Here is a 7,310-nt window from a genome sequence, read left to right on the forward strand (position 1 = left end):
TTAGAGGAGATGTTCACGATTCCTCCCCAATCATGGGTGATGATGTCCCTTTTGATCGTTGGAGATTTACAATTTCACCATGATCGCAGGATTTTCCACCTTAGGGGTGGGACCGCTCAAGGTATTTAGGCTTTGGGCCGCAAGTACTCCAATTCCGGCTCTGACTATTCAAACATATGAAAAATCAAAGCCCTCACAATTCTTTAACTTCCCAATATGCTGCAGACTTGAGTCAAATAGGCCTAGTATGGTATTTTCCAGTAGGGCCATTAATGGTAGTTCTGTCGGTGGGTCTTGAAGTTCCAATAAGAAAGTCAACATTTAATGTTAACACATTTTGGTTTTAAAATAACTTTTTCGACAGTTTTTAAGCTACAAAATAAATTAAAATGTGTGGCTTGTATGGTCATTAGCCTGAATCTATTCTTGTAATTTTACTTTTCGCTACACTACTGTGAATTGACCGTTTGTTGTTACATGTTTAAAACCTGCCAAAATTTATCATTACATTGTTTACTACAGTAAAAGCATCTATGCTAAAGTAATGTTTACTATCTTTTTGGATTTTTCCTATTTAACAAACAAATATTTGTTTTGTTTTGTCCAACTGTTTCATTTTTTAACAACCAAAACTGTACCAACAACCAAAGTAGATATTTAGGCATAACCTTAAAAAAATGCTATGAGTTTTGTAATGTTCCTAAAGATATATCCAATGTCTGTTTTAATTAAGAATATAATTAGTGTTTGTAGTGTAGCGAAAAGTAACGTTCAAAACACAAGTGAAAGTGGGTCTATACATATTCTCGACCATTTAAAGTGCTCGACAAATCTCGCACTTCAAACATTGTCTCAAATATGTAATGACTCACTTTCTACTCTTGTTATGAAATGTACTATTACTGAACAATCATCAGTCTCATATGTAACTGAAACTGAACAATAAAATAATTTTTCATCACTCGGTATAATAAAAAAACAGCTTGAATCCCTAGCAGCTGGGTTTTACAAATCAATTAAGACATGATCTTACCTTTCCTAAACATTACTTTCCCAAACAAACAAATTCCTCACCCAAAGAAAGTTCCAGTTCAGCTCAACAGGAGCACTGGTGTATGTATTCTTCTGACAGTCTACTTTTAAATAAATTGTATGTGAAAACTTGAGGAATCATTAGGCAAACCAAAAAGAATTGTGTGATTTTTTCCATCATGATGAATATTACCAACCACTACTTGTCACAAAAGTTACATTTTGGGGCTCGATACTTTTTTCAGTGCTTGGCTTCACTTCACTCGTAAACCACCATCTTGCGCAAAAAAGGGTCACTTTCGGGACTAGTAATGAGATACACTATTAGGTTGTAATAGCCATAATGTAAACCTAAATATTTATTTACTTTCACATCCATTTCAGTAATCTATTTTTTTCTTTATAATTAGAAACCACTGTATTATATTCTTGCATCATCTAAATAATGTAGGCTACCTGTATTGAATGAATGAGAGTTTTCTAATCATGGATAAGATGAGCATAACTAAAATTATCTCTTTAGGTCACACAATGAAAAATATATTTATTTTCAGTGTTTTATTTATAAAAGTAGAAAAACACAAAGAAAAAGCTTACAAAGGTAGAAAACAGTAACAATCTGACCTTGTATAAAAATGCTTAAATCCTAAACTACATAATGTCTTAGGGAGTGAAGTGACAGCTTTGTACTTCAAGTCTTACATCTAGTCATGTGGGCCTACGAGATTTATATTCTGAAAAGTAAAGCTTGTACAAAACAAAGCTAAATATAACGCAAAACTAACCTCAGAAAAGATAGTGGTTAGTACCTTTCTATCCAATCGTCACAGTGTTTTTGTTGAATCTAGCTCTGCTAAACACAAACTTTAGCTTAAGAAAAAGCTTAATGGATAACCTAAAATAATTGAACAAAATACATTTTTTAGTAAAAAGGCCCAAAAAAGAATGTACAAACCAAAGCCAAAATAACGCAAAACTAACCTCAGAAAAGATAGTGGTTGGTACCTTTCTATCCAATCGTCATATTGTTTTTGTTGAACTTAGCTTTGCTTAACACACACTTTGGCCAAAAAAGCTCGGCAAAATATTACCCAAAACCATTTATGAAATGTTATTTGGTAAGAAACGTAACCAAAAACAATCTTAGACAAGCATCGGAAAGGCCAGTGGGAATCCTTTCTGACCAATCGTCATCAATTCTTTGATTATTTATAAGTTATGCTTCAAACCAAAGGCTAAAAATAATGACAGAACATTTTTATGTTGAAAACTTCTTTACAACTCTCCATTACAGAAAAACTCAACACTTACTTTTTTAAGTTAAATACAAATTTAATAAACTACAAATTTGTTTGTGTAAAACTCCTTCAGTGTGTTCTTCATAGCAAAACTGCTAATTGCAATGTTTTTAAATCTTGGGTGGATTTTACATTTTTTACTAACTAATCTAATACAGAGAAACACCTAATAAGATTTACTCGAACCGAGTTAACAAAATAATCCATGTTCAAGTCATAACTGTTGCATTTTTTTCATTCTGCTTCTCAAGATCTCAGACCTAAAATTGAACACCACTCATACTTCTTAACATACTTGTTCTAATGTATTGATTCACAAGGAAAGTTTATTACCTCAATTAAATAAAGGCCCTTTTACGCTAATGTAAAACTATATTGAATTTTCTGTTAAAGTGATGGTCGAGAAAAAAACAATGCAGATCGATAACACATTTGACATGAAAACTTAAAATAATAATTATCCAAAACTACAAGTCAAAGTTTCGTACAATTTTCAACTGATTACTTGTCCAAATGTTTCTTGAAAAGCTCCAGAAGTTTTTCTGGTTCTGGAAATTTTTCTTTTCTTGGAGGCCCACGTTTCAATCCACTCCAAATCACAGTTTCTGGTAACAAAATATAAAGTTAGATAACTTTTTTCTTTATAACATAACGAGTTTGATAGTAACAATGTAGGATTAATCCTTAAACTATTATGAGGTGCAAACTTTTCAACTCGTCTAAATGAAGAAAAATACACCTTATAACAGCAAACACATAAATAAAATGGTTCTAGGTACAGGTCCTACAGTAGCTTGTGTAAATTTAACGTAATCGACATAAGTTAAATTTTATTTATGAGTTTCATCGATAATATAAATTATCCACTTAAAAAGACCAGTTATTGCTTCTTCTTTCAAAGAGGATTCACTGGAACAAAATATAATATGGATAATGTACTGTAGTTATTGTAGGTCTATATAGTTTTTATTCGTACTTATGTTTCTAATATGATTACCTTCTTCATCTTCAAGGATCACAAATTCAAAAGCTCCTCGGCGAGGCTTGGTTGGGTTGTAGGAAAACTCAAGCTGAGGGAAAACAGGCTGGAGAGCTGCGACAAGCTCTTCCGCCCTCTTCTTGAATACTCGTCAGGAAACACTGGAAAATAAGGCAAATTTTTATGTAAATGTGTTTACAATAGTAGGCTAAAATCATTGGTTTACTTTTAATGAGTTTTTTAATGAAATTGTAATGAGTTTAATGAACACAAAAAACAAATTCTTATAAAACAAGATTTTGGCGAGCCTAACACACCATTTATATACATATCGTAGCCTGAAAGTAAAACTCTCCAACAAGAAGCAATTTACTAAGAATTTCTTAATATTTCCTTTAGATGGACCTAGGCATCTTTCACAAAGTTTTAATTGGCCAGACCCAACGGAGATGAGATTCAAAGTGATGTACGGTTCAATTGATCTACGGTGCTGTCTCATGGTCAGTGAGACAACACCTAAGAAAGATTCAAGCTAGGCCTATCAGTAACTTATTTAAATTAAATCTCCCATTATAGTTAGAGTAGGTCCACAGTGTAGCCTATTACAGTGGACTAGCAAAACAACAAAGTTAAAAAAATGCAAACATGTTGAAAAATTTTGTTTTGTTTACACAATTAATTTTGTAGCTTAATATTGATTTATAAAAGGAAAACAACAATTTTGTGCTTCTCTTTTTTATATGATTGTTCATGTTTTGCCCTTAGGATTGACACGATAACTACGATAAAATAGGTTACCTTGGCCTAGGTACTTAGCCATACCTTGTAGAGATTGATGTTAGGCCTAGCTGTTTTATTGTAGGTCACACTTCACTTTATCAATTGTAAAACTTATCTTGAAACTAAGCCTAATGTAACTTTTCCCCGGTAAAATATCAATTAACTGAGAATAGTTAGCCTAAAGTCGGGACCACGAAAGTTTGCAGTTGAGGGAGGAGCCTATTTACCACGTGACTTCGATGGAGCCAATGAGGGCAGTGTGGTGTTGCCAAATCTAATAATACCAGCTGATTTGAAAATATTGTTTAGTATTTTAATTAGTGTCGTCAACGGGCGATATGGAAAGGTAGCACTAGCCTTGTCTTGTGATTGGCTGCTGCCAACTGCAAACTTTCGTGGTTCCGACTGTAGATTCTTTTACTTGAAGAACTTAACATTTTCTTTGTACTGACCAATGCTCGATTCTAACAGCGACAAGCTTAGGTACATCTGCACGGCACTTCTTGTTGGCAATCTGCTCATCAGTCACATCTGATTTTCTCTTAGAAGACCTGACGTTGTTGGAATCTTGGTTCTGTTCTTCTTTGATTTGTTTAGGTCTCCCTCTAGCCTTTTTCTTATTTGCTTCTGACATTTTCTTACTAACTGAAAAATACATATCAAAAGCTAGTTTATCAGGCAGCAGTTGCCAACGAAGTTACATTTAAAATGTACCTAGGCCTATAAGAAACTTCACTTTGGAGGGAAAAGAAAAAAGCGGCAGAATAACTGCTGTCATTCTGGGCAAGCAAAGATAGCCTATTTTCAACAGCTGTCAAAAATTCATCAAAATTTCAAAATGCTGTTCATCAAAATATCAGTCATGTTTAGGCCAAATGAAATTTGTGTGGATGACCAGAGGAATTGTGTGAAACTAAAAGCAACAGCTTAGCCCCATCTTTTATATCAAATTGAAGGTGGACATAACACAATACAGTACCGGGTGTTTCAAATGAATAGCCAGGTTTTAACGCTTTATAACTTTTTAACTTTTATACTATTAAACTTACCGCTATAAAAAAACACATCAAATGAAAAAGCAAATCAAAGAGTTTATGTCTTCCAAAGACACATTATTTAACAAAATCGATCCATCAGAACTGAAGATTTCATTGTACAAAGCTAAAAAGTAATCACCAACTTTTTTCACCACTAGAAATTCGGAGGTTGCTTGACATTTTTGCAAATAACTTTTAAATGCTGAGGAAATCGACCAAAGTGGAAGGTATTATTCCGAAAGAGAATCAAATTTCCTACAATTTACTATTATGCATTTATCTATGGTTTGGGGGCGCCCACAGGGTGCCCCTCAACCACCGCCTGCCTGCACTAGGATAAAAGGGGGCACTGCTTTTGGGTTTGCCCAGGGCTCCACTGACCCTTAACGTTTGGTTGGTTAGGTTAGGTTATGACCATGACAGTAACTGCCGGACGCCAAATCCACGTCCGGAAGGGTATCCTCTGCAATAAAATTAGAAGTTGTGAATAAAGGGAAACATGTTATTAGATAAAAAAAAAACTGCAGGTTATTATTTACTTTCCCCAACTCACCTAAAACTGCCTAACTTAACTTTTTGAGACTTTGTTAATAGGCCCTACATTGTTTACCTTTTTAGTTCTAGTTGATGGTGTGAAGAATGGTATTAGTATTGAACAAAATTAAACAATAGAAGACTGAAAGACCAAAAACTGAAGTATTTCGATTGCGGGCCACAGCAAAAAGGTAATCAGAAACAAACCAAACTAATTAATAAAGTTAGCAACACATCACTAAACTACTTCACAATCACTTTCTTTCCCGCGATTGTGATGTGACAACGACAACCAAGACAAGCAAGGACCACACTTACACTAAACTAAACTTCAGTTGTTTCCAGTTTCCACTGAGCTAAAATTATAACTGGAGGTAGCACTGCCATTGCAGAAGTCTGTCAAAAGCGAGTCGCTGATTTTGTTAGGTTGGTATAGCAGTAAGTTTTCTTACCATAGCAATAACATGGCTTCTTATAACTAGGTTGTATAGCAGTGAGTTTTTTTGTCATAGCAATAACATGGCTTCTTATGGACACCCACCTCACGCAAACATGGCGGCTGGCGACACGCATCTTTGACATTCAGTGCTACCTCCAGTTAGAATTATTGCTCAGTGGTTGTTTCAGTTCTGTGTTCTGAGATTTCTAAGAACTCGAAACACTATAATTTTGGTAGGTTGGTATCAACTGGGGGAATCAAAAATAGGCTAATTTAAATCAGCTCATTAATAATTGCACTATGTGTGTACGTACAATCGTGAGATCTGCCGAATACCGAATCCAATCCAACACAATTCGACCGTGTATGTCAACCGAATCGTTTTTCTTTTTCGATAACCGGTGATAACTTTTTTTCTGTTGGTGTTTCCACACGTCTTAAAACAAAAATCCTGCTAGATAGTCTAAACAAAATCCCATTTTTGGGTAAAACAGGTAGAATACGTCCTGCTAAAGGACTACCAGCAGCATGAATAAAGTCGCCCGAAAAAACAGCAGCAGCTCTCAAGACCTGACACGATGGCCGCCATTTGCTCCGAGGGATAAAGTACACTTTCAAAAATCAAGCTAACCGTGTCGATAAAATCCCGCATTACCTCAACGATTCGAAGAATCTCGTTTTATCCCACATGCCATTTTAATCCCGGTCATTGTCTAAAAGTATAAGATAAGGAAAGGACAAGAATCTCGCATTACGGAAACACTATAGTTCGGCCGCTTAGAAAGCGACCTGCTCCAGCATTGATTTAGCATTAGCGCGCAGGTCGTTTTCCAAGCGGCCGAACTATAGTTGTACGGTGTTAGTTGGTTTGATGGCCACAGAAAGCAATTGTAAGTCAGAATTAATTGAACTTGTGTGCGTTCCTCTCTGAGAATAAACTTAGAATCCTAAGTTTAAAGTCAGAACGCTACTAGTAGGATTCCACACTTAGAAAAAGTCAGAATTCTGAGTTTAAAGTCAGAAATTAACGGGGGCCATTCACAAAAAATGTAAAGCGTTCTCGTTCTTCGTTCTCATTTTTAAACTCTCCCCTCCCACTGTGACGGTGCACAACGCAGGCCTCTGCCCTCTACCAGTAACGTAACGCTGCCAGAAATTTTCTTAAGCAAAGTTGTGTGGGATTAAATCCAAAATTTGTATCCATTGTGAAA

General features: G+C 35.2%; 1 long non-coding RNA gene across 1 annotated transcript; it reads right to left on the reverse strand.

Annotated features, from left to right (window-relative positions):
* Positions 1-1,564: 1,564 nt before the first annotated feature.
* On the reverse strand, positions 1,565-5,969 carry LOC128983926 (uncharacterized). The gene is made up of 4 exons (XR_008489972.1): positions 5,737-5,969; positions 4,542-4,734; positions 3,328-3,470; positions 1,565-2,935 (listed from the first exon to the last, which is right to left on the reverse strand). It is a non-coding gene; the product is annotated as an uncharacterized LOC128983926 (long non-coding RNA).
* Positions 5,970-7,310: the final 1,341 nt, after the last annotated feature.

This window comes from Macrosteles quadrilineatus, unplaced genomic scaffold (genome assembly GCF_028750875.1).
Source record: "Macrosteles quadrilineatus isolate MER2022 unplaced genomic scaffold, UCM_ALF_1.0 Scaffold_2__2_contigs__length_208266976, whole genome shotgun sequence".
Lineage (NCBI taxonomy): Eukaryota > Metazoa > Arthropoda > Insecta > Hemiptera > Cicadellidae > Macrosteles > Macrosteles quadrilineatus.